We start from the raw sequence: 26,828 nt of genomic DNA on the forward strand, positions 1-26,828 counted from the left end.
AGCAATAGAAAGGTGAGATTTTAAACATTCTGGTTTTTCTTTTCTTTTTTAAGAATAATGCCAACTCATGATACTAGGGCCATGTTACCTACATGTAACTTGATCGGTTTTTGAGTCAGCCCTTGAATGACTTTTTAATCAGTTGTGTAACTATGCCTAATCATGATACTTTGTTTATTCACATATGTAAATAAGCACATGTGTACTTTATTGTTTATATTTATTTAAATGAACTCAGAAGTTAGTCATCTGTGATTTGGGGCAAATATGAGTGGTGGTATCAGTTCTCCCATTTGTCAGATTTGGTTCACAGTAGCTGTATTTACCTAGCAGATTAAATATTTAATGTTTATGCAATGCTTGTGTTTCATTAGAAATATCATGATTATGGTCATTCATACGATTTGCAAATCATTAGTACCAATCATAGATGAATACAGCCGCGGAAAAACCACATTTTCAGACAAATCATGACTCAGATGGCTTTAACTTTTTTGAATCCCAAACTTTCATTACAGGGTTTTTTGGGTCACAGCCCCTCAAAAATATCTCTTTTAATTCCTCCCTGTTAAGATCATCCCATCGTCAAAGGGCTGTGTGATAATTTGGCCGCTTCTGGTGAAAGCCTGAGAGGAGAAATCCTTCTCTAAGGACCAGTAAGTGGTTTGATTCAGGACTCCAACTTAGATGTTTGCTCCATGGGGTTCCTTTGTCTCCAGAAACACCAAGTCTGAAGAACTGTACTCCGGCTAAAAGGTGGCTTTTTTGGAATGCTGCGCAGAAGTTTCTAGCGAAGAGGTGGTGTTTGTCTTAGGTATACTGACACTATGCTTTTGAAAAGTCTGCAGTACCAAATTCCCATTTGGTTTATTTTTAGCTTGAGTCTACTCTGCTAGTAAAAATAAAGCTATTTTTGTAAGTGCTGCTTGTAGTACTTACACCCACATTTTAAAAGAATTCACAGAAAACAGTCCAGAACTGTGTGCAATGCGCAGATTGTTGCAGAATTGTGTTTTGAATAAATCTTTTTATGATGGCTGCATTTCAGCTGTACCAAAGGGTTCAGCTCACATGATTCCACCCCCACTACACACACACACACACACACACACACACACACACACACACACAAAGCGCTCATGGCCCCTTACTTAAAGTACTTAACTTACTTCATTTGTGTATTTGTCCAGTGTGTCTGTGCTGACTGTCCTTTATGCATTGTCTGCGGTCTCACGCGCACACAGACAATGAACAAATCTCTATGATGACAGGTCCCCTTAAGAGACAACGGATTGCTCTTTTAGGGAGTTGTGTGTTTCTATGGCAACTCCCTCTCTAAAACTTTGAATTTTATCCACATATATTTTGCAGATACCAAAAACAAGCTTATGTTTAATTTAGAGACGCTTTGAGTTTTGAAGAAGAGGAAACTATAGCTCATCAGCAGATGTCAAGGGCACGCACACTTTGTTTGAAAGCTTGTTGAAAAAAATTATGATTCTTTTTGTGCTTGACACTTAACCAAAGGCCAACGTTCCATTCGGCTAACCTTTTATTGTCAATTTTTCATGCTTCTTAGGGGTAACAGTCACAAAGAGATACGAAATTTGATGAAACTAACAAGGAGCCAAGTAGGCACTGTGTGTGTTTATTGGGTCTGTCCCTGCCTCTCTCCCCTTTTCCCAGTTTTGTACATTATAATGTACATTGAATTAAGTTTGCTTTCATCATCCATTTCCTTTTCTCCGTGTTGCTACAGTATCTATGGGTTCCCAGTCACCGGCTACATCTGATCTAGAGAAAATAGGTTATGTCCCTCTTTTGAGAAGAGGACCGTCTCCATGGTTCAATGCTTTGTGTTTGTTAGCAGCTGGGATTCTGGAAGAGATGTGGGCTGTTTTCCTGAGTGATAAAATACCTATATAACTACCATTTCCTAATTTTGTAGGATAATTCAGACAACGTAACTTGTGAAGTCTGTGAGGTCTGTGTATATGAGCTTTAGTTTGCTTTTAGTTGTCTTATTTTGCTTTCAGGGTGTTTTGTTTCTTTTTTTATACTCTTGTGTATTTTCACTCTTTTGCCTTTCTTTCTGAAACACAGATTCAGTTTGTTAAAATCAAATCAGCTCTGTGGCTGGTGCTGTTTTGCTTTTCTGCATGTGCTAATTGTTCTGTGGCTTGTTTTGTTTACTGTTTTTGCAGACCTGATTTGCCATTGTCCTTGCCTTTCATTCTGCTAGACCACGTAGTTGATTTCCCAATGGGGAAAAGACTGCCTTTTCACTGGGTAATTAGTTATCTCATTTCAAAAGGACCAAGCTTCTCTGAGATGACTTTGTCACACTTTAAATGTCTGCTTGGGAGGATGAGAGCCCATTTAGCCCCATGCTCATCCATGTGGTAGAAGAAACGCATGGTTAGGCACCGTGGAAATTCTGAAGTATTTGAAGGGCAGAAGATGGTTAATTAGACCATTTGTACTCAGCTATTGAGGAATTATGAGTTAGTTTATAGTGATAAGAAACCAACGTAAGAGATAATATTTTTCAGCCCCATGAGGAAGTGGTAGTGTTGTTTATTCCTAAAGCGCATTTGCATATTTTCATTTGCTGAAAGAGGACTCTCTGGCACTTTACCTTGAATAATTTTCTCATCATGTCTTGCTAAGTAAGCAAGCACACCCCCCAAAAGCACAGAGGTAAACTGAATTCTGCAGTCTCGCTGTTGTTACCTCCCTAGGATATGGAGAGAGAGTAAACGCTAGACTCTTCGCTGAAGGTGGGGCATGGAGGTAAGATTGCCCCTCAGCAGGCTCCCTCCATTCACCGTGCTTCTGGGTCTTCCCACATCCCCAGACCAACCACCCATCTCTTGCTACTACACACCATGAACCCCTCTTCAGGCCCCCTGATCCTATGCAGCCCTGTCTCAAGGCCACCGTCCTTTTCCTATCTTGGCCTCTTTAATTATTTCCTTCCGTTCTCAATGAGTTACTACCATGTGGCTTCACCTTTCAACCCAGGCTCCAGGTCAGCCCAGGCCTTGCCCCCTTACCCGCTACACCCGGCTCTTTTCCTAGGGGCCACTCTAAGCAAAGCGACCAGAAAATATTCACTTGGAAAGGACAGGGAATGGTCATTTAATATTCTCAGAGCATCTGTGCACCAGGGCATTTTAGAGCCCTGTTTTGTATCAAACTTGATGTGAACAAAAGGTCTAAGATTTTAACAGTTTTAAAAAAATGTGCGTGTTCATATTTTCTTCTCTTGCATACAACTCAGATGGTCTGGCTCCTGTGTTACCTCCTCAGCTTCATCTTGCCCCAGGCTCACCCTCGCGGTCTGTCCTCCATCTGGGGACAGTTCTGAATGTGTTATATTCCATCCTTCCACTTTGTCCCTCCACATGTTCCCTCTGTCTGAAAGGTTTCTCCATCCTTTATCCCCAAAGCTCAGCGTCCCTTCTTCAGGGAAGCTTCACCTCCCCCTTTTCTAACCTAGGTCCCCTGTTATGGTACCTAAGTACCATGGACCTTTCCAACAGAGCACTTATTACAGTTGCAGCTTTATCTTCATTTACATGGTTATTTCATTAATGTCTGTCTCTGCCATTATCTCTAAGCTCCTCCAGGGAGGCCATTCCTTGTCTCCATGACGGCACAGGAGTGGACACATAGTAGGCACTCAGTGACTACTGCTGAGTGACCATCTACACATATCTCTGGGGACCCACCCAATGGCCAGTGGCCCCTTTCTTGCTAGTATAACCCTGAGTTGGGTGAAGTGTTTACTCTCTTCCAGCTGCTTTAGGGCACCTGGCCCCCACCCCAGCCCCAGTCCCGGATCCGGGGTAGGGGGGCAAATTTGGAGTTAATCTAAGCAAATCAAAATAGACAGAAAGATGGAAAGAACCTAGGTCCTTGATGATGTTGGTGAGCTGCTAAATAAACCAGTCCTGGGACAGCTCCACCCTTTCCAGGCAACTCTGTTGTGCAAGATGATCAATCCTCTTATTTGTTTAGGTCTGTATCTGAAAATATCCTGATACAGAATGTCATGAGTGAATGAACCCATGAATAATGAACAGCTTAATCTCACGTCTTCACAAGCCCCTTTGTAATGCAGTTTTCTCTCTCTTCATTTCTGTGAGGTGTTGGGCTGCTCGAGTGAAGATGTCATCCGGTACTGAGCCCGGTGCTGAACCCCAACTAATCCTCTGTGTTTAGAAAACTGTTTCCTTCCACTAAATGCCCCATACCCTGAACTTGAACTCATGATCTTCTTCACCTTTCACCCTTTGGCTCCACACTTTGTTCATCACTCTTCAGGGCAAGCTCTTCTCTAAGGAGGTAGAGAGTCAGGTTAAGTCATACCCAGCGATTTCCTGTTTGTGAGCCTTGAAGCTCTTGAAGAGTGCGGGCAGGTTTGACAGAACCTGTAGATGTTTTCAGACGCTGAGCTGATTCATCCCCTTTGGTAGTTAATTCTCCCCAGCTACTGTACCAGCTCTTCTCTCTGGATACTGCACAGTTTTCTCTTTGCGTGGGGATGAGGCTCTCAAGATCTGCCCGTTCTGTACATGCTGTGTCTTTTCTGGGTTTGGCCAAGTTACATTTTAGCTGCCAGCCCTTGCCCTCCCCCACCCCCCGCCCCCTGACACACGCACACACTTCTCCATTGTTATGGAACGTTTCTACACAGGAGACGAATTCTGTCTGTTTCTTAGCATTTTTGTTGGTGGTGGTAAGGCACAGCTTTAAATGATCCCTGTGAGTCCGCTGCCTTTCTTGTTCACAGACCTCCGCCATAACCTAAGAAATGCCGGGTCTTAAATAAATCCCACCTGTAGTGCCTCCTTGATCTCCTAGCACTGTGGCAACGGAGACGAGACAATCATCCACTTTTGTAAAATGCGTTCCTGGTAATAACCACGAGTGGTGGACAGCTAGGTAACCGATCTTTCAGAGTATTACTTTTGGCCATGCCATGTGAAAAAAGCACTGAATTTGTACTTGCTTTCTTTTTTTTAATTGAAGTATAGTTGATTTACAGTGTTGTGTTAGTTTCAGGTGCACAGCAAAACAATTCAGTTATATATACACACACACACGCACACGCACACGCACACACACACACACACACACACACACATACATATATGGCTATTCTTTTTCAGGTTCTTTTCCATTATAGGTTATTACAAGATATGGAATATAGTTCCCTGTGCCATACAATAGGTCCTTGTTGTTTATCTATTTTGTATATTGTACTTGCTTTCTTAAACCAAGATAGGAACGATCCACTTTGGCCCACCACCCTGGGCAAGTAACAAACTCTCCAAGATTCAGAAAATAAGCCTAACCACTTCAAAAGGCTGTTATGAGAGCAGAGCAAGGTGTACGGTGAGAGCGTTTCTTATGCCTGGGGAGGTGCCGTACAAAAGTATTCATATTATAAGGCTATAAAGACAAACCCTTGTGAAATATCTTTTCACACTGCCCAGTACCTACCTCAGTTTCCCTCCCTACCCCCAGAGATGTACAGAAGCAGGTCATCATGGTGGCTTCACGTACAAGGGGGGTTAGTCACCCTGGAACCATTAGCCTTAGTCACCTGCTTTTTCTGATAGCAGAATGCCCCTGCTGACCTCTGAATTTGATTTTTTTAACCTCGGTGATTTATACTGAAAATATAAAAAGGGCAGCTGAATTGGCTCTTATGAATTGAGTTAAGTGGTACATAAGGTTCCCAATGCAGGAATATTATATAATATCTTATATTTTATAAGATAATGAAGTGAAAGGAGGATACGGTTATGAAATTCTGGTTTATAATTCCATCTGACTTTATATAATACCAGCTATTCATCTCCTTTTTTCTGGGTATTTTTTGCCACCTCCTACTTCCTACCACTGCACCTTGCTTAGCCATCATAACTCTCTTCCAATAATATCTATTGATCTATCATTGTTACTTTAATGGAATTGTGCATTAAAAAGCGAGACCAAAAGCAACACAAATTTCTCTACACACACAGAAAAAGAAAAAATATATATATCTTCGTAGTTAGTGATGAGGCAACTTCCTTGTTATCTGAGAAAAAGGCTTTATACAATATTGACAGCTCATTCACGTCTTGTTCTGATTCGGTCAGCCGGCATTTTTGCACACCTGCTGTGTGCCACTCATGGATCTAGATGTGAATAAAACAGACAAACATTCCTGCCCTCTTGGAGCTTATATTCTACTGGGGGAAAACAGAAAATAATGAGTAAACAAATAAACAAATTCTAGTATGTTTGGAGATGATAATTGCTATGGAAGAAAAAAAAAAGAAAAAAGTAGAGCAATGTAAGAGGAGTGTCAGTTTGGGGACGGGGTGAGGTTGCAGTTTTAACTTAGGTAGTCAGAGCAGACCTCCTGTGTTTTTGGTCTTTTGCTGTTGTAGTTTTTACAGAATGTTGTAATGCTTTAATGTTGCAAATGAATCGTCTGCATGAATTACATACTGCCTGAAATGAAAGCCTTTCAGCTGAAGACTAAATCTGGTTGCTAAATGCTTGAGAAAGCATGGGAAGCTGCCCTGGCCCTTGTCTGGAATTCTCAGGTTCTCTGAGTTTAGGGTCCTTTGCCAAAAACAGTATTTATATTTTATATAGTCTTCTAGTGGAGCGTATCTCTGACACCTACTGCCATGTGTTTATAGTTAAACATAACTAGCCATCTTTCCTGCAAGACCAAAAGGCTCATCCACAATGTTTCCCTTTAAAAGTTCTAAGAAGGCTCCCCTGGTTGGCTTTCCAGCCTGTAACAATGATGGATTTTGCAACCCGCTCCTGGATCAGCCATGTAGGAAAAAATAAAACAACCTAATGTTGTGGATAATTCTCGCCTTTAAACATGTGTTTTGTGTTTTGGTGGCGGTGGTTTGGGGCTGTTGTGTCTTAGGCATGGTGCTTATTATATCCATACAAGTTACAGATCGCAGACAACCCCTCCTGGAATGGCACTGTATATATGATCTCCTTGCTCAGAGCTGCTTCTCCCCACGTGACCTGCTGTGTGACCTGAAGCATAGATGAGCCTCCTTCACATTTCGGAGTTTAGTGTATGTGCACCCTCTCCCTTGTCTGGCCTCCCCTTGGCTTCATGCTGCCTTCGTTTTCTCCTGGAAGCAGCTGAGCCTTGGGAGGGGCTGGCATGTGGCTCCTCCGTCGTCTGAGTCTCTCCAGGGCAGGACCACGTCAGGATAACACTTGTTTTGCCTCCTGTCCAGTACCAACTAGGACAGTGCTCTTCCCAAGGTAAACTGGAGCTTGGGCCATCAGAGTGAATGCATTCTGAGTGTTGGCAGATGTCCTTCCATCCCTCGCCTGTTGTCCCCGGTCACTCACCAGATTCAGAGGGGGTGGTGATGCGTGGAAGCAAGGCTAGAGCACTAAGAGAGCGGGTCCTCCAGAGGGGCTGACGGCTACCCTGGCTCATGGCAACGTCTGAATCTGCCACTCATACTCGGAATTGTGCAGTGCTCTTCTGTCATCTCCTAGGACAGAGTGACCTTGAGAAGGTCGCATACTCTCTCTAAGCCTCAGTTTCCTCATCTGTGAAAGGGGAAGATTCGTTCCCAAATGACTTCAAGATTGCCTCCACTTCTCATGCTCTCAAGGACACTGTTGACTGCCCTTCTCCTGAAAGTTGGCCTTTTTGACATGCTCCACTTCTTCACTCTTTATCCTTCTCTCATTCTCCCCATGAATGCATTTTACTCATGATTCACCTGAAATACTACGTTTGCGTTGGTATCTCTGAGAAGGGAGTTGGACTATTGAGAAAAACATGTTGTAGCCCAAAGTCTCTATTTCAAAAGAGACAAGAGAATGGAATTACATGTTCTTTTTAGGCTGTACAGGCTCCATTGACCACAATCAAAATAGATCCATATCCAAGCAATAGAAAGGTAGTAAGTATGAATTTTCTCATAATGTGAATCCTAACACAAAAGCAGTTACAACACTTAAACATACATTGCATAGTCTACTCCATGAGTTTTTCAAAGTTTGTCATACGAATCTTGATGAGGAAAATGTACTCCAGTGGTTAAGAAAGCATTTTTTTCCTCTAAATCCCATACCGTAGAGGGAGTGTGTTTCATTTTCTCAATGCCTCGTGCCTGGGAATTTTGAAGTGATAGATTCATGGTCTAGTAATAAAGCTCCACAGTAAGAATATCAACATGGAGAGAGATTGGCATAAATACATTAAAGCACCTGATTTTAAAGATGAATCCTGTGTCAGATTGCTATTCACATAATTACCACAATCGAAAATTTATCTATTAGTATTTCTTTTCTAATTGTTACCAGTGTGATAAACTTTCTTCTTTATATATATGGTATAATTTAGTATATATATTTATAGTATAGTATAATTTACTTTATAATATAATTTACTTACATGTATATGTATACTACATATATATATTCTAATTTACAATAAATGAGGGTGTAGTATTGAAATAACTTTAAATAATAGGAATCAGATATTCCTACTGCTTATTTATTCAGAATATAAGTTACCCAACAAGGTCTTATATAATTTATTTTGAAGAATACGTACTTAGAAATAGGATTATTCCTATTTAATTAGAAAAGAATCTTTATCTTAGAGGTAAAATGGTCCAAAGCCACATAACATATGAGAAACTAGAACTAGAAGTCTCTTCTTTGGTATATGATTCATGTCCTTAAATTTATGTCCTTATGATTCATGTTATAAATTGATACCAGTCATCTTATGTGAAATGCTCATACTCCGGAAAATTATATTATTATAGATATACACCTCATATACCTGTCTCTCAAAGAAGAGTGGAACCAATTCCTCTGTCTTTTATATAGGGGCATACTTAATAATATATATATTGATGAGAGTCCATCTTATTTTAAAGATTTTATAACTTCTCTCATTAATCCACTCTACTGTTTAATTAGATCTGATGCCAGAACACTCTTGTCTAACTTAAATCTCTCATGCTGTAGCTTAAGTCTATTTTCTCTCACTCTCCCTAGGATATTAAAAGCAACTAATCACCATTATCCATAATAATATTCATAAAGCCCTCCATATATTTGAAATGTTAGCACTATAACTGACAGTAAGCATAACTCCCAAATATTGATAAATTTTAAAATCGAGAAGAGAGACCAGCTCGTAATAAATGTAGATGACATAGTATTATTTAATTTTGATGAATGAATAATACCGTTAACTAATGTGACTTAGACTAAATGAAAAGCATTCATCTATTAACTCATTCACTTAAATATTTTACTAGGCACCTACTTTATGATATTGTGCTATGTTCAGAAGTACCCAAGAAAAGATAAATCATAGAGTTGAGATGATTTCAAGGCAAGGGATTTTTTAAAAGTAGAGCTTACTAGGTATATTTCTCAGAAATGTGAAGCTAGAATAATCCAATCTTAAGAGGATAACTCTGTCCTATCTAATGAACCTGTGATATTTACAGCCATATCTGGAGGCATGGCTGAAAAAAAAATAGTCTAATGATTAGAGCATTTCTGTTTATTTTTACAGCCACCCACTTACTAAAATCTATAGTAGACATCAAACTTCTGCTCTCCATGGTCAGCCCCTTCATTTCAGTGTTAATGTGGAAGAGGTCCCTGTGTCTTCCTGTGCATATTTGGACACATGTGAGCATCAGTCAGTGTAGGACTACAAGAGGTTTATCACTAGAAATAAATTACAGAGTCATGCAGCATGAAAATGATGTGCCCGGGAATGCAGAACACGGGGTTACCTTCTGCCGTCTTCTTTTATCATAGACAGCAGAAGCACAAAGGAGAAAGAGATTTATTCTGAAGCCATTTGACGCTGACCAAGCAATTTATAACAGATGAAATGCTGATTTATTGCTGCAAGGAAAATAATGGGTGTTCTTGCTCAAATGCCATTAACAGCTTTATTGTTTCAAGTGCAAATTATATTCAGCAATTTGTTAGTCGCCTTTGGAGGCGAAGCTGAAGTAATTCAGTGTAGGCTTTCAGCAGAAAAAGGACAAAGTAATTAGCAAATTGTAAAAGAATTCATTCACCAAGGTCAGCTGATATTTGAATTCTATGTCTGAACTGTAAAGACATAGAAAACATTGCATTTACGAGATACAAGGTGATGCAAGTATTTGTTTCAGACAGAAAAGCCATAGGAGGGCTCTGCAGAGTGAAGAGTACAGCCTTCTGTAGGTGTTACTGTTGGTGCCTACTACATGGTGACCTTGTGCTAGTGCTAGTCATCGAAGGGAAGACAAAACTGAAAAAAAAAAAAATTGTCCCTGCCCTTGGGGATTTACTGACTGATGGCAGGAAAAAGATAATTCAGAATTAATTAAAATATATTACGGAAGAGGATCAGTATTTCAAGAAAGATACACGTGAAGTGGTTCCAAGAAGGAAAAGATGACATTCAGAAGGTGAAATCTGAGGTCAGTTTTAACAGATGCCTAAGATTTCTGTAGCCACAGTTTGGGTTATAAAGCAGTTCCAGACTGAAGGAATGCCAAAAAGTGGAAAGACCTGATGAACATTGGTAGGCTGTCTGCTACCTAAGTTGTTACAGGGTGACCATAAATTCCAGTTTGCTTAGGGTGGTCCCTGGGTCCGTCTGTTGCCTAGTGTAATGATTAATAGTGCCCTCTTTCGCTCTTAAGAGTATCCCAGTAAAATGGTAAATTATACAGTGACCGGGGTGGCCATGAAAATGTCCACTCTGCTTTCCTGCCTTAGAGGGAGCACAACTGACTAGCATCCCTAGCTGTGGCCCCTCTGGACCCACCACACTTTGGTCCCTCGACCGTGCTTCCCAGGGACTGCTCCCAGCCAGGATTGTGCAGAGTTGGAGCACTAGGCATGCCCATTCCAGCAAGACAGGGGGGTCCTCCACCGAGCAGCTTTGGCTCAAGACTCCCCACTGGCATGGTTAAACCTTTCTTGGAACCGTGCTGCACTCTAAGCCGCTTTCCATGCAGTTCCCCTCCCTTCTCCTCTCCTGCACAGGGGCCACGCTGACATCTCAGTCTGCAAGCTTTCTGTGCCCGCTCCTGCTCCCCTCTCTTGCATGTCTTATCCCATGTTAGTGTCTGCTCCTCAGCAGACCTGAACTCATGCAGCGGCCCTAGTTATTGATAAGAACTAGCTACTGCATGAGGATAAGATGAGAAAGAAAAATTGGGACCATGTTGTAGGCAACTTTGAAAAGTGCATTGACCTTATTTCAGTGGACTCTGAGGCTTAATTGTTAAGTATTTGGTGCCGTTAATGAAGAGAAAGATCGCTGAAATAAGGAGATCATTAGGAAGGTCCAGCAATTGTCCAACAAGAGCCTAAATAAGAATAGTGCCTGTGATGACAGACACTGGCGTGGCTACGAGAGACATTGCAGAGGCAAGGGCTGTGGGTTCGGAGACAGTGCAGAGAGAGGAATCGGATTACTTAATCACTCAGTGCCTCAGTTTCCTCCTCTGTGAAATGGGAACAGTACCAAGCCCTACATCACTCATAGAGTCATATTGAGAATGGAATGGGGGAATTCCCTGGTGGTCCAGTGGTTAGGACTCTGAGCTTTCACTGCCAAGGGCCCAGGTTCGATCCCGGGTCGGGGAACTAAGATCCCACAAGCCGTGCAGCATGGCCAAAAAAAAAAAAAAAAAAAAAAGAAATGATTTAATACATTCAAAAAATTTAGAACAGCGCTGGCACTTAGGAGTTCAGTAAGTGTTCCTGTGTTTGCTCATTGCGCTATAGCAGCACTGTTCAGTAGAATTTTCTGCCGTTGTGGAAATGTTTTCTGTCTGTTCTGACCAGTACAGTAGCCACTAGCCACGTGCGGCTGTTTTGAGCACGGAAATGTGACTAGTGTGACTGAGGAACTGAATTTTTAACTTCATTCAATTTAAATTTGAATAGTCACGTGTGGCGAGTGGCTACCATTTAGAAGTATCACCTAAATCTCCTAAGTACTCCTAAGTATCTCCTAAGTATCACCTAAGTATCCTAAGTATCTCCTAAGTATCACCTAAGTACTAAGTAACTAATAGTAATTGCAAAATGAGAGTTGACTCTTTTATTCACAAATGCCTGTTGTACTGCTATGACTTACTTGTACGTAAGCTGGTAGGCTTGGTTGCTGATGGCCGTAGTCAGGGATAACCACAGAGAGGGCTGTGATCCTAATCAGACCCCGGTGAGGTGATCAGAGCAGTGAGAAAGGAAGGAGGAAGAGACAGAATGTTTACAGTAACCCTGCAATGAGAAAAGCACTGTAAGCTTGAAGGAGAGCGATCGTGTCGTGGTTTCTGCACGTAGCTAACAGGTGGTTAAGACCTCCCGTTAAACGGGATCTGGACTGTCGGCTGTCCCGTTCCCAGGCCAAAAGAGACGAGGTATTGCACTGCCTGCTATTATGCTTGCCTACAAGTAATAGCCAGGATAGCGCTGTTATTATATAAGGTCACAGCTGAGGACTCCTGGTAGTTCGAGGACAGCACTAATTGGAAGTCTGAGGGTCGTATTAGAAGGAAAGGTGCACAGATTTCTTGATATTTGTAAGGGCAGGATGAAAAGACATTGGTGTGCCTCTAGATCCAGAAAAGAGACTTTTGAAATACCACTCTTTCCCTCCTCCGCGTCCCCTTGCCCTGCTTGGGGAGAGCCGGCCTTCCCAGTTCCAGGAATACATCACTGGATGGATGGGGAGTTTGTGCCGGGCTCGCTGTGGGCTGCCCCAACGTCGTTGACTCACCAGTTGAGATCTTTGATGCCATCGAAACTCCAGACGCCTCGGTTGATAAGTAACCTGTATGAATCGAGGTCTTTCTTTCTCTCAGGAGACAAAACGAAGGAGGCAAATGTGTAGCACGGTAGAAAGAGGAAGGACTTGGAGACCATCCAGAGAGCAGATCATAGCTCTGTTCCTTGCTAGATCCGTGACCAGTGCTAGTTATTTTAACCTCAGTGTCCTTATCTGTAAAATGGGAGTTCTGGTATTTTCTGAGTTACTTAGAAGATTACGTGAGTTTACATGAGCCTTTTACGCGAAGGTGCTGGAACAGTGTTCATTCCGTACCCCCTACCATATCTCTAGTCTCCTAATTTTCCTAAGTTCCCATTCGTTATTGTTCCAAAACCCAACATCACGTGGGACTCTCAACTCTGTTGAACCCCGACTCCCAAATCATACATGCTCATCATTCCCACGCACTCAGCCTTGCAGGAGCGACCTTTAGCACCCTCTCCTCCCTCTTGCTGTGACTGCTGTAACTCCTTTCCTGAGTGTTTCTGAAGTCAGAGCCTTCGTGTTCTGAACACTTTTGGCTCCTTGTCTATCAAATGAAGAGGGTGACTCGGGGAGCTGAAGGCCCCTCAGCCCCAGCATTTGATAGGTTTCTGTACACAAGACCACCAGCTGACTTTATTCCTATTTAAAAACATTTACTTGTTTTTCTCTTTATCAAAAAAATTACGTTTTTTAAAAGATATTTTCCAAAAGAAGCAAGTAAGGAAGAAATTAAAGCACTCATGATATTACCATCCCTGGAAACTCCTGTGTGCATCCTGACTGTATCTTACAGTCCTGAGTGTGTGTGTGTGTGTGTGTGTGTGTGTGTGTGTGTGAGAGTGTGTGTGTGACAAAAACCTAACCATTCCCACTTTTTGGTAACATCCTTCCTAAATATCCTAATTTCTTGAATATTTTTTTCCACGTCACTAAATATTCCTCTACAGCATAACTTCAAATGTCTGTCTAGAATGCCATGTATGAATGTATTCTGATTTATTCCTAGACATTGAGGTTGTTTCTGCTTTTTTTCCCCGCTATTATAAACAAGGCAGAACATTATAGAGAGAGCAGCAAATAGCATCCTCACGCATATAACTTTTCACATATCCTTGAAATGGAATTACCAGATCAAAACGCATGCACATTTTTAAGGGTTTTGGTACCGTACTGTCAAGTTATCCTGCTGAAAGGATGGATCTATTCTCTCCTCCCATCAGGGCTCATGAGGCTTGGACCACTTGGTTCCTCATGGAACCAGTAGTCCTACTTGGGGAAAAAAATGAGAGGAAGAGAGAAAGAAAAATAATGCTTTTCCCTGCTCAAGTCGCCTATGTTTTTAAACTCCCCTTGAATAAGGGCGTCTCCCTGGCTCACGTGGGATTCTTATTTATCACCCACTAGCTTCCTCTGCTTCCTCTAAGTTGCCACCTTTAAATCAATGCGCTGTTCCTTTGAAGCACCGACCCTCTGGGAAAAAAAGCCTTTCTTTCTTCTTCACCTCCGTCTCATCAAACTGGAGAATCTCATCGGAGTCTCTTTCTTTCATCTTATCTCATTTTGCAACAATATTTTCCCTTTTCTCTGTTATTGGCCTTTTGCTTTACTGCTTTACTTTGATGTGTAGGTTCTTTGTATTACCGTTCTGGATAATTCATGCCAGTCTAGATTGAATACTCTGTAAAAATGTTTGTGAAATATTGTTTTGTGAAAGATGTCTTACAGACTCAAAGGATGAACCGAAGAGAAAAAGCTGAGCGCTTGTGGTAACTACACAACTTGAGTCTTGTGATTCCAAGGGCTCAGGAGGAAACTGCCTGTTCTCTTCTCCAACAGGATAAGGATGAGCACAGTTTTGATTTTTTTTCTTAAAAAAAAGTCATCTTTTTCTAAAAAACAAAAAATGTCTCTCTGGGACATAGGTTGTGGCTTCAGTAGGTTGATCATACCACGTTTCATAATTTTTTAAAGCTGTGAATACATAGGTTCCTTAGAAGAAGACTGGGGGTGAGCCTTGCAGTTAGAGAACCCACCCGCCTCCTGCCCGGGATCCGGGACTCTGGGGAGCAGCTAGAGAGAGAAAAACAGCGGCTCTCTTAGTGTACTGTTTCAGCAGCGTGTGGGAAGGCTTATGGTGGAGTGATGTGACAAGCTGTGAACAGCAGATCAGAGAAAAACGTGAGATAATTTAATTGAGGAGCTTGGGAAGAGGACAGCTGAAGAGCAGAGAGCAGGGACGTGGCAGAAAAAGGGCATCCGAGGAAGGGATAAATTATGAAATAGTGTTCTGAACACAGTATGAAAAGAGTGCTTCCTCATTTCTCTGGCAGTTTGGATCAATTTCCTACCCTCACATACTTTGCAAAAAATGAAATAATTTATTTTTATTACTGCCCCATTCTTGTTATGGCAATTTTTAATATCACATATAGCAAGCCACCCATTTCTTCTAACTTCCTCATTTTTCTGGGTTTGGTATTTACTATTTCTGCCATATTCTACCCTTTCGGGAAAAATTCTTTTTTGGTCATTTTCTTTTCTTTTCTTTTCTTTTTTTTTTCAAAGTAGCGGTAGAAATGTGAGACTGAGGACAAGCTATGGTGTGTTCTCTTTGACTTATATCTTTTGGTGACTATTGAAGGTCTTTTTATTTCTTCTACTGTCATTGGCTCTGAATTCTGAAATTTGTAAATCTTCATTCCCAAACCACTTTTTTGAGCTAATTTTATACATCATTTCTTACTGTTCACTCTCCGATTCACATTATTTAACATGATCCAGTCTTTTAGTAAATCTCAACACTAATATCCTTCCTGGGTGCTTAAAAAACAACAAACAGAACTCAAAAATGGTCTACCTGGAAATATTAAGGTATTTGATTATTCAAGTTGAAAAAATTCATCTACTAATTTTTTCAGTTTTCCATTTCTTTCTGTGTTGAGACCAGTTGTCTATTTAAGTATGTCTGGCCATCTAGTTTAGAACAAGGTTTTGCACGTGTTGCCCATCAGCTTTGGATCATGGAGCAGTTAAAGCCATTTTAGACACTTCTGTCTTTATATTTTATCTAGAAAATTTTACATCCTGTCAATGACAGAATCAGTGCCTCAGTATAAAATCATCAACTTCAGTCCTTGAGGGCAGATACTGCTGGAAAACAAGGATTATCATACACACACACACACATACACACACACACACACACACACACACACACAGAGTCATGACGGGGTCAGTACACCATGACTTAGAGTTGAACACGGTGTTATTGCATCACTTCTGTGTTTCTGTGGAATCTTCTTTGGTCACACATGGTAATATGAGAATATTGCTTCCAGCATACCAGAATTTAACCCCAAATTCAGTACCCCTAAATGAATCTTTTTAAAAAATCCTTCATCTTTCAACTTTTTGGAATTCTCCTTCTGTGCACTTAAGTCTATACATAGAAGTTTTTTTCAGTTTCTTTTTTTTAATTTTTATTGGAGTATAGTTGATTTAAAATGTGTCAGTTTCTGCTGAACAGCAAAGTGAATCAGTTATGCATATACATATATCCCCTCTTTTTTAGATTCTTATCCTATATAGGTCATTGCAGAGTATTGAGAAGAGTTCCCTGTGCTATACAGTAGCTCCTTATTAGTTACCTATTTTATGTATAGTAGCGTGTATATGTCAATTCCAATCTCCCAATTTATCCCTCCCCCCCCCGCCCCTGGTAACCATAAGTTTGTTTTCTACATCTGTGACTCTATTTCTGTTTTGTAAATAAGTTCATTTGTACCATTTTTTTAGATTCCACGTATAAGCAATATCATATGCTATACATAGAATTTAATGTAAAACGTTTAAAGCAAAGTTTTAATGTCAAACTCTTATTTAAGTGTCATTTGTTCCTGATTCCATGATTGAAATTCCACAGTTGAAAATTTGTTGGAAGTCAAAGAGAAAAGGTCACAAAATGGCTCAGCCAGTCACTCAAGAACATTGTCAGTTTCTACCCATTTCTCCCCAGCTGCCTTCTACACACACCCTATCTTCTTGCTTAAGCCTAGGTGTTTTCCCTCCATATGCAAATCCATTCATGTCCTTTTGGAAGATTACATTCTTTTTTCTTGGGGTTATCATTCCTTGCAACTTGGTGGGTCCCAATTAGTCAAAGGGAGACTTAATGATGAATTCATATATTTCAATATGAATTTGATTTCAAGTCCTGGCGCATCAGTCATATTTAGGAGAATGTCACTCCCTGCACTTCTGAGAGGATATACTTGCAGAAGGAGACCCTTTAGGGACCTTCCGGGACCTTCAGGCATTTCCCATCATTCTGAGGGAGCTTGGATTGTATTTTAAGTGTCTTGCACTTAAAAAGTTTTCCGTGTGAACCAGCTTTATAAAAAGCTGACTGCGTGCTGCTTTTGTAAACCCCTTTTCTCCCCATCCCTCACATCTTCCTAAGTTTATCTCTAAATGCTTCATATCACCCAAGCACTTAAACAAGATTGCAGACATTTTCATCTAAGCTAGTAGCAGTTAATTGCCTATCTTTGTCTGCATTTCAGCACTTAATACTATTTTGACAGGGGTTGCGTGCGCTCTGTCTTTGTGGAATTTTTTTAAGTGCTCTTATGAGTAATTTGAGAAATTCCAAGTAGAGATTAGGTGAGCTGTTCTTTCCTTTGTTGTTTTTTTTAATTTTTTTAAACATTTAAAGAGGACCCACTGTGTGTCAGGCAGCATGGTCTCATCACTTCCACAAACATTATCTAACTTAATTTCTTCTTCCCTTGGATTTGCACCTTGAATCTCCACTGTAAGAGATTTAAGGTACTGATGGGGGGGCCAGTTTGCAGGAGGAAGGAAGAGAGGTCATGATTCCCGGGTGGTACATCCATTTTTGTTGGTGATTCGGTCTGCAGGGGGCATTGCTGCTTCCACCTTTATGTGTCTGGTTGGTAGAAATCCTGGTTGGTTACTGACAGAAGTGCTTTGTAATCGAGGATGATAGCGCTCTGGGCAGTTTCAACATGAGTTCGTTTCTGCTTCTTTTACAAAATCTGTGTTTGTTCACCTGCACTGTAGGTGAATGGGAGACTCAACTGGCCAAATGGAGTGTATCAGGAAGGATTACTGATTTATTTATGGTTGCGTCTCGAATATTCGTAAGAAATTGGTTTTATTGCTCTCCTCAATGGGGCTTACTCACCCAGTTAGCGTTTAAATATCTCAGGCCTGTCATTCCAGAACAACGGTGTTCCCAGAGGTGCTGTCGCTAACTCGAGGAGTTAAACCTGCCCAGGTGCAGCAGGCCTAGCTCGATGTCCCTGTCCTGGCCTGACACCGCCTTCCTCCTTTGGGGGCAGGCCCTGTTTGCTGTGCCTCACTTAACCTCAGAGGTCATGGTCTTATTTCCACTCTTCTCTTGGCACCAAACTTTCATTTTTCTCTCCTTTCTTCTTCCCTTCCTTTCTCCCTCCCTTCCTTCTTCCTTCCATTCCTCCAGTAAACATTTGTTGAGTGCCTACTGAATACCTAGCACTGTACAAAGTCCCAGGAATCCAGAGCTAAATAAATAGACCTTTCTTTGTATTGTTCACAAGTGACAAACAGGGGCAAACCATAGGTATCAGTTTTCTTAGATGAAGGGGAAAATATTATCTTTAGCTGAATCAGCTCCTTTTTCTAGGTAGGATTGCCCACAAAGTAGTTATTGGGGAGTATGGTCTAGCGTGTAGATTTTTCAGAACAACATTCGTCTATCAAATAATTTATTAAGTACTAAGTGTGCTGAGATCTGTGCCAGACACAAGAAATATAAAGCTAGGTGAGACGTGATCCCTTTCTCCAAAGACTCATGTTGTAACCGAGGAAAGAGCTCTATAGAGTGTGTGTTAATGGCATAGCGGACCACCAGGGCACGCTGGGGGTCGAGATTAGGAGCATAGAGCCAGGTGGGGACAGAGGTTTCATTCACGGCCATATTCAGAGTGCCTGAGGCAGTGCCTGAAAACCAGTAGGCTCTTTGTGTTTGTTGACCAAACAATGGGTGAGGCCTCAGTCAGGGCCTATTAAAGTGGGTGACATTTCGGCTGTTCCAGAAAAGATGAGGAAAACATTGTGTAGCAGGAGGAGCACATTCAAGAGAAAGGGTGAGCAAAGGTGGAAGATGTGGAGGTGCCTGGGGGGCTCACAGGAGCCGCAGGGTGCCCCAGAGGGTGGAGTTGGAGAGATGATTCCAGAAAGGGTGAGTCGATTTGAAAGCTTTGGCCATTTGGTCAGCAAGACAGGGAGACTTTGATGGTTTTTTGAGCAGTGAAGTTACATCAGTTCTGGGTTTAGAACCACACCCCTGGGGCCTCCTGCACTGCCCAGGATGTTCTCTTAAGTAGGAAGAAACTGGGGAGAGGAAGCCTGGCGGAGGGTTGAGGAGGGGTCCAGCCACGCAGTTGGCATAGAAAAAAGGGAAGCAAACTTGGGAGGAACTGCAGGCACGTTCCATGTCAAAGAGGGGGCAAGGGTGACTGTGGCTTTTAAAGGACCCCCATCCCCCCGCTAACTAGCTGTACAGACTCCCGCAAGTCCCTTTATCCCCTGGTGCCTCAGTGTCTGCATCTGTAAAATGGGCACAGTTGTATGTACCTGGTAGCATTGTTGTGAGAATTAACTGAGAGAATGGTGGTCTAAGCACTTAGTATGGTCCCAGCCTGCAGTCATAACCAGCATTTACTGAACTCAGACCAAGGCTTTACACGTACTTACTTAGGCCTCACAATAACCTCATGAAGTAGAAAGGGTTATCATCCTTATCCCGCAGAGGAGGAAACCGAGACACAGAGAGGGTAAGTAACTTGCCCAAGGTAGCTCACCTTGTAATGGGCAGAGGTAGGATCTGAAGCCGGCAGGCAAGCTCCAGAGGCTTCGCTGCCTCTAGATGTTATCAATCATTAGTAGCCTTTATTTAACTGTCTCAGTCCTATTCCCCAGCTCCCTGGCTGCCGAGATTTTGTGGGGAAGAGAGATGGGGTGTCCTGTGCCTTACCTTTCTAATCATCTCTCTTCGCATACCACTGACCTGTCCCTATCCTGTCCCTGACTGGTTCCCTCAGGACTCTTGTCCAGGCATGGAAACAAATCTGATAAATGAATCTGCTATAAATGTGGGTAGGGGGAGAGATGAATGAGTTACCTTTCTAGAAAACACATCTACATTTTAACTAACTTGCAACTAGCCGAGTGACCAATTTCAAGCCAATAGGGAATTGTTTTTGAGCTGAGATCACACTCTTTGGCTGACTTAGCCTGCCTCTGCTCATGTCCCAAGTGTTACTTATAAAAATATCTCTTCTGAGACTTCCCCAGAGGTCCAGTGGTTAAGACTGCATGCTTCCACTGCAGGGGGCGCCGGTTCCATCCCTGGTCGGGGAACTAAGATCCTGCATGCCTCGCAGCGTGGCCAATAAATAAACAAATAAATAAATAAATAAAATGCCTCTTCTTTGCTTCCTTTTTATTCATAACACTGTTTTTCTACTTAAGACAGTCATTGTAGTTCATTGAAGAAACATTAGAAAATAAAGAGAAGCAAACAGAAAGAAGCTTAAATCTCTCAGAATAATCTCCCTACCCAGCAGTAACCACTGAAGACTTTATAGAAATTGTCATTCTCATCTTTTACTCTCTATATGTACATGAGCTATATCTGAATATAAGGCCAGAAGGGGGTTTTGTTTGGCCAGGTATTATCCTTTATAAAAGTGGGTGTCATCTTATGTTCAAGTTCATACAAAATTTCTCAGATAATGGGCATTCTCTCTATAATTTTATTTTGAACAACAAAGTACTATTTGGGCAAAGACTTATCCTGAAATCACCTCAGTCAGTGCAAGTTTTAGGTCTTTGTAGAAGCCACCTGATAGAATTGCTCTAAAAGTAAGTGATGAAATTCAACAGAAATTTAGCCATCCTACCTGAAAGCATGACCTCACAGCCTGGGTTGGATGCCATTAAAAACAAGTCTTTTTAAAGAGCACTTTTAAGAGCAATACAGTAAGTGGTTATGTAGTGGAGATCACCTACAGATGAAATGATAACACCAGCTTTCTTAATAGGATGCAAATGGATATTTCTCACTCAGGATCAAATTTTCAGAGACAGCATCACCTACTAAGTCAAAGATTCTGTCTCTGACAATGAGAGGTGTTGGATGATTAGAAAGGAATTCTACAATGATGGAGACATTGAAGATGAACGTAAAACATTTGGATAACGTTTTTGCATAAAATATGATTCCAAAAAAATTTACAAACCAATCTGTTATTCTGTTTGTAATACGAATATGAAGTATCATAAGAAGATCATTATTTCATCACATTCCTAAAAGTTTATAAACTCAAGTTAGCAAAACTTTTGTTTACTGTTTTTGTATTCTCATTGATAAAATGAGAGATCTTTTTTTTTTAAATATTTATTTATTTATTTTGGCTGTGCTGGGTCTTAGTTGCGGCACGCAGGGTTGTGGACTTCTTAGTTGTGGCATGCATGTGGAATCTAGTTCCCTGACTAGGGATCGAACCTGGGCCCCCTGCATTGGGAGTGCAGAGTCTTACCCACTGGACCTCCAGGGAAGTCCTGCAGATCTTTTATTTGAGGCTACCTTATATTCAGGTATATATGGTAATGTGTGTACTTGCATTTTTAAACAAAAAATAGGGTCACACTACATGTTTTGTTTCATAATTATTTTTTATGCTTTATATAATTATGACCGTTTTCCATGACTTAATTTTCTTAACCAGCTCATTTGTAATGGTTACATTAGAATAGCTGGATCAGCATTTATTCAACCAATCCCCTCTTGTTAGATATGGAACGGTTTTTTCCCACTTATTTACGGGTATAAATAATCTTGATGAATATCTGCAAGTCGCTAAGTATATCCATGGCTATTTTTCTGAAGTTAAATTTCTAGAAATAGAATTGCTGGGTCAGGGCTTGCAAATTTTTAAGGTATTTAATATAAAGTGCTGAGTTGCACCCGCCAGTAATACTTTCGTTATATCTTAGAGAATTATTCAATTATTGTCCCCTTGTGACAGTGCCTTAATTAATTCTTAGTAACTCTTTAGCAAGGTCATTTTTTTTTTTTTTGCTGTCCAAAATGTTTGTTCCGTCTCCCTCCTTCCTTCCTCACCGCTTCATGCCACTGGATTAGTATTAAATACAGGTTAGAGGATTTCATGTCTATTTCATTGTCCAAAGCTATTGATTGAAAATGTTTGCTACCCCTGGGCTCAGTGAGGTGTCTCTGCAGCACCGTGTGATATATTACTTCTTTCCTGTGAATGACATTAAATCATTAGAAAACATCACTGAGTCTTATGAGATAGAGGACCCATATGATTTTTCTTAAATTCTGTAGAATACTATTACAGTACTTTACCATAACGGTGCTCTATTTGTTTCCGTTTGCATGTGTTGCTAATCTTTATATTATACAGCCTCAGAAAATAAGGAAGCTTGCAAAGCCTTCATTATATCAGAGAGAGACTGCTAGTTGGCCACCAGGGAGTCTTCTTCTCCTTGCTCACCAATTAACTGATTCCCTTTTGTAGTTGAGCTGCTGGCCAGAAAACCACATTGCTGCTAGCTAAAAGGCATGTTCCCCAGCCTCCCTGACCATGTGGCTAGGTTATGTCCAATGAAACGTAAGAAGTGTGTGTTTGAGTTGTAGGAAGTCTTAAAGGGGATGGGCCACATCCTTATTCACCCCTTCCTCCACCTTCTTCCTTGGAACATAAGTGTGATGGCTGGAGCACCAGCACCATTTTGGACTTAGAGGAGGAGGACCACATCAAAGGACTGATGGAAAGGAAAGCTGGAAAGAGCGTGACTCCTGATGAATGAGGAACCTCCGTACGGTCCTTTCTGCCCCTGGCTTCTTTTCTATGAAAGAGAAATAAACTTCTCTGTTATTTAAACCTCTATTTGGGGGGGTCTCTGTTACCTAGAGTCTGGCTTAATCCTGTCCAAAACAATGATCTTATCAATTTAGTGGCCTTCTGTCTTCCTATTCTCTTTCCTATATTCATTTTCTTTTTCTTGTCTCATTAACTAAAAGGGATTCCTTAGCAAATGTAGAGGCCTTTCACCCATGGGGAAGTACAATGGGTATTGTTCATATGGCAAATAAGGGTGGCATCAGAACACTGCATTACACAATCGTGTTTCCTATGTTCATTTACATGTGCAATTTGAGGCTGGCTGGTTTGTTGAATGTCCCCTCCCTTCCTCCCCTTTTCCCCAAGAAAAGAAGGGAGAGAAGTCCATATGCAGAACTCACCAGAACTCTGCTCTATCAGAAAATAGGAGGGGCAGCGGCCACCTGGAGTATGAGGCAGCAGTTTGCTGAAACTGACAGCCCCGAGCTGTGAGCCTGTGTCTTCATGGGACATGTCACCGTGGCTGTGAACCAGCTGCGAGAAGCATTTGTCTACCTCTGCCCTCACCTTTCTTACTAACATTATCTGTGAGTATTTGTTAGGTTTATGCAGCTGTTTCACCCAACAGCTCAGGGCACACAGTGTTTTACACAGAACATTACTATTATAAAGCTGAATCATGAGAATCGTGGCAAGGAATAAATAAAAGAAGATAGAAAGACGAGAAAGGGTGGAGAAAAGAGAGAAGATCAGAAAAATTCCAGATTTCAGCCATGGACGTACATTAGCACAGTAAACAGACTTTTTTTAATCTGGTGACGTAGCGAGAAAGGCCTTTGATGCCTCTTTTTCAGTGAAGTCACCTTGAAAGCAAACAAGGAAACCAAGTAGGCATATCCTGTTTATGCATCTTCTTAAGTGTGTGTGCAGGGGAAGCTGACGGAGCCGATAGAGTATTCCTTCAAAAATGCAAACCCACCCCTGTTCTGGTGCGTCCTACTCAAAGTCGGCAGGATTAAATTCACCCCACCAGTCTTCCCACCCTTGCTTTCTTATTACTAGATCATGCAGTGGGTGAATTAATACAGACATTGAAGTGGGTTACGGGCACCATGTTTATGTCCTACTAAGGTGTGTGTTTCATTTCCTGATAGCACTGTTGAGGGTTATTATTTAGTGGCAAGGGGTTGGTGGAGCTGGAGGGGTGAGCCTAGAAAAGGATTCCTTAGATTAAACTCCTAGGAAGTGTCCTCTGGTGCGTTTAATGGATTCACCTCAATTATTCATATTAGCATGTAGTCTCCAAGAGATGGTAGTGATTTTTCAAGGATTTTTCAAGAGAAAGGCTTAAGTAGATCCTTTGTCTCTACCCATTATTATCCTTGTCTGTATGTCCCTGGTGATTTAAACTGACTTGCACTGCCCAGTTCATGTCTGTGTTTCTCCCACTTGTCTCTCCGATTAAATCTAGAACGAGCCTTTGGTTCTGCAAATGTGTGTCCTGGGCTTCATGGCATCTGCATATGGGCAGTTAGAGCAGAAGTCATAACATCATAGACTGTCAGGCTCAGAGAATCTCAGAAGACATCACCACCTCTTACATTTCATAGTCACCTCCCGGAGAGGTGGGATCGTTTGTCCCCATCGCACAGAGTAGATTTAAGCCTCGAGCCCCTTGTCCTTCTCACTGTCCCACCTGGCTCTGCAAGACAGTAGCCAAAGCTTATTAGAAGTCTGGGCATCAGGTTCTTCCTGGTTTAGAATTGTCTTGGCATATATCATTCTGATAGGGAAGAGCACTAGAGAATTATAGAATCCCACAGGCTTCTCCAAGATAATTCACTTTCAACTGTTCTCAGTAAAAGCCGCATAAAAACGTCCCACAAATCATAGAAAAAATGAGCTCAAGGAGTAGTGTTTAACCACAAACTGGACTAAAAATCTATTGGTCCAGAGAGAGAACTATGTAGAAGGTATTTTCAAAAGTGTGACAAGTAGTAAAAATGAGAAGAAAGAGACGAGGTGTCCCGTTTGGTTCCCATTGTCTCTCTGGGAAGGAGCCGAGAAATGGCGTGGATCCTGTTCTCCTGGGCCCACCCTCATTTTCAATTTTCTCAGAATTTGTCCCTTTGAAGTTCAAGCTAGTAGATTTATGACATCTTTAGGCAGTTGAAAGCCATCCCATTTCACTCAGACACACATGCTTTCCCTCAGTCCAGCAGGAACATCTGAATGCTCTGCTTGGGTATTTGCAGAGAGAGAGAGCTGCTTTACCTCTCTGACAGCACCTAAGTGTGGAGAACACGGCCCCTGTGTGATTTACTTCACTCGCCTGGCAGCCGAGGAGGAGTTGAATAAAATAGTAGCGTGCGTACTCCTTAGGTGATAGTGTGTTTTGGGTTTGAAACGGCATGTGGCAGCCAGACCAGCCTGGTCCTCTGTCTGTCTGTGGCACGTTGCTCTCCTCGTGGCTTCGCTCAAGCAGGCGCTGTGTGTGTGTCACGGTCCGGGGTCACAGGATGACTTGGCATACAAGAACCGCCTCATTTTCAGAAGGGGTCCAGTTACTCTGCAAGTTCCTGTTTAAAATGGGAATCTGGTCTAGGTTTCTGCATATGTGTCAGCTCTGTGCATAAGGCCAAGTCTTTCTCACACGCTAGTTTCCTTATATCCTGTTTCTTTGTAGGACACTTAAAATAACATGACTTAGTGCTCATTTTGTTGTAGGGCCTGGTGACCTCTTTCTTCTGCTTTTTGCTGCTTCTGTAGAACTAATTTAGTTACTTTTCTTTTTAATCTTCTTAATCTTTAGATTTTTATAATAGAACAGTCCTGGTAATATTAAGTGTCATTTGCAGTTACTCTGTTCATTACTATCAGCTTTGCTTAATTTTGCCAGCCGTGTCCCCTTTCCTTCCTATTTACTGTGGCCATCTTCTGTTATCACCTGTGTAGGAGGGAGGAAAAGGGGGTGGGGGGGGTCAGTGAAGGAACATTTACTTCTAGGGTGCCTTCTATGTGTAAGGCATTTTATAGATTGAACCCTTATCAAAACAAACATATGAGGTAAGAATTGCCATCCCCATTTTGCAGATGTGGCAGTAGAGGCCAAGAAGAGCTAAATGATTTGCCAAAGGCTTTTCATCTCCTACTGCAAATGATCAGGATTTGAAACCGGGTCTCTCTGACTCCAAAGCCGGGCGCTTCCCACACGGCCACATTCACATGACAGTTGCCTATTGTAACAGTCCTATTTATCTATAGTAGAACTGATCCTGAAAGTGTCCAAAAAAAAAAAAGAAAAAGAAAAAGAAAAAAAAAAAGCATAAGAAAGTAAGATCCATACCTCTGGAGGTGAAGAAACACAGCCTGAGCAATAGTGACAGCAAAATGTAGTGAGACTTACAGCCTGGGACTGTGTTTGCAGGACTGGCTGATCACAGGAAAGGAGGGCCTTCTTTACAGGTGGTGTCTGCGGAAGAGTAGCTAGTCTTAAAGGGATTCAGGAAGCTTGGGCGAAGTGATGAGAGAGGAAAGAGAAGGGGCAGAGCGCTGGAAGGCAAGCAGCAGCCAAGATGAAAAGTAGGGGTGATCAGCTGGCTGTAGCCAAGACAAGAAGCCCCAGAGGAGGGGCCCACAGGCCCAGTGGCAGTGGAATAGGTGGGAGCGCATCATGGAGACTGCATCATCACCGCCCCATCGGCCAAGAGCCCTGAGTCAGTGCATAAATGTTTGGTGAATGAGGGAATCGACAGGAGGAGGGTTAACGTAAGAGAATACGAGGCTTCTTAGTAATCTTGATCATAGCATTTCACCCTCTATTTTAAAGGTTGTTTGTGACCAGAATTCTCATCAACATCAAACATTCAGTAAAACTTGGAGGAAAATTGTAGCCTGAGGTCATGGGTGCAGAAGCTGCATCATTTTCTGAACTCCTGGTGCAGATTCTCCAGATCTGATGTGAGAGAGAGATGGGTGGGTAGAGGGGATGAGGAGGGAACAGAGCTTCACCGTGTTGATGATGAACAAGCCAG

The 26,828-nt window shown here is 41.8% G+C and overlaps 1 protein-coding gene and 1 long non-coding RNA gene across 6 annotated transcripts in view; both read left to right on the top strand.

Moving 5' to 3' along the window:
* The window catches only part of BACH2 (BTB domain and CNC homolog 2), a 374,289-nt gene that overhangs the window by 131,833 nt on the left and 215,628 nt on the right, over window positions 1–26,828 (top strand). The window lies entirely within an intron of this gene.
* On the top strand, window positions 5,140–13,680 carry LOC309667363. The gene is made up of 2 exons (XR_014267727.1): window positions 5,140–12,035; window positions 12,100–13,680. It is a non-coding gene; the product is annotated as an uncharacterized lncRNA (long non-coding RNA).

This window comes from Balaenoptera physalus, assembly GCF_965194825.1.
Source record: "Balaenoptera physalus genome assembly, chromosome: 9".
NCBI classification, from domain to species: Eukaryota; Metazoa; Chordata; class Mammalia; order Artiodactyla; family Balaenopteridae; genus Balaenoptera; species Balaenoptera physalus.